Below are 1597 nucleotides of genomic sequence, written 5' to 3'. Positions count from 1 at the left end.
AAATGCCAAAATTTGAAAGACAAATCCTGTATGAAAGACAATCCCAACTAGGCTTTGTTTTTGGTTTGAGGGCTGGGACAACCATGGTACCAAGATACAGGAAGCCTTAATGGTGGCAACCCCCACCCACCCTTCCTCGTGTATTTGCATATATCCTGGAGGCCTCTCCAGTCCAGACAAGTCTGAAACAGAAAACAAAGGCAGCAAATGCCTCCTTTTGAAGTTAAAGCTGTGAGAGCCTGGGGTTAGGAAAGAAAGATTTAGAAAAGTACAGAAACATGTCTCTGCTCCCTGTCTCCACTCTACCCGAGACCCTTGAGAAGAGTGAGGAGTATGTACTTGCAAGCAAAGAGTGTGTGAGCAGACTAGGGGAAGTTTCTGTTCCCCTGCTTAGGCCAAACTCTAATGGAAGAGGTGGGTTGGTACTGCTAATGGGTAAGAGAACCCTTTTCCTTTTCTTTTTCTTTTTCTTTTTTTTTTTTTTTTGAGATGGAGTCTCACTTTTTTGCCCAGGCTGGAGTGCAGCGATGTGATCTCAGCTCACTGCAACCTCCACCTCCCAGATTCCAGCAGTTCTCCTGCCTCAGCCTCCCAAGAAGATGGGACAGGCATGTACCACCATGCCCGGCTAATTTTTGTACTTTAGGTAGAGACAGGGTTTCACCATGTTGGCCAGGCTAGTCTTGAAGTCCTGACCTCAGGTGATCCGCCTGCTTCAGCCTCCCAAAGTGCTGCGATTACAGACATGAGCCACCGCGTCCAGCCTGAGAACCCTTTTCTTTTTTCTTTTTTTTTTTTGAGATGGAGTTTCGCTATTGCTGCCCGGGGTGGAGTGCAATGGCGCGATCTCGGCTCACCGCAACCTCTGCCTCCTGGGTTCGGGTGATTCTCCTGCCTCAGCCTCCTATGTAACTGGGATTACAAGCGCCTGCCACCAAGCCCGGCTAACTTTTGTATTTTTAGTAGAGATGGGGTTTCGCCATCTTGGCCAGGCTGGTCTCGAACTCCCAATCTCAGGTGATCTGCCCTCCTCGGCCTCCCAAAGTGCTAGGATTACAGGTGTGAGTCACTGCACTCAGCCTAGAACCCTTTTCTTAAGTCTGGTGCCCTGAGAGCAAAGCAGGCCTCTGCCTCCTTGTTCCTTCTGGGGTTCTCTATTTGGCAGCCTCCCCAGTGTCCCTTGAGACCTACCAGGTGCACAGCCACAAAGCAGAGGTAGCTGTGAGGTGGGTAGGGATGAGCAAATACCTGCAAACAGCCCCACACTGTCCCTTAGCCCAGAGGAAGTGAGTGCAAACAGCCCATTGTGAGTGAGCTGGCCTCTCTCTTTCAAGTGCACACACAGAAAGATTCTGACCCAGAGCTGTGCAGAAAGCGGGCACTCCTCAGCAGAGGGGGCAGGGTCATTAGTCACATCAGGAATTAGATGAGGGTCTCCATGGAGGTGAGGAGGGTGGAGGCCCTGCCTGGGGACCAGGCAGTGAATGTGACAACAGGAGTGGAGAACCAGAACAGGGAAGGCACAGGTGAAGGCGTTCTTTTTGGTGCCCATCTTGAGTGAGTAGAACCCATCTTGAGTGAGTAGAACATTTCACTT

Source organism: Colobus angolensis, unplaced genomic scaffold, assembly GCF_000951035.1.
Source record: "Colobus angolensis palliatus isolate OR3802 unplaced genomic scaffold, Cang.pa_1.0 Scaffold91, whole genome shotgun sequence".
Classification (NCBI taxonomy): Eukaryota; Metazoa; Chordata; class Mammalia; order Primates; family Cercopithecidae; genus Colobus; species Colobus angolensis.
This window is presented reverse-complemented; position numbering follows the sequence as displayed.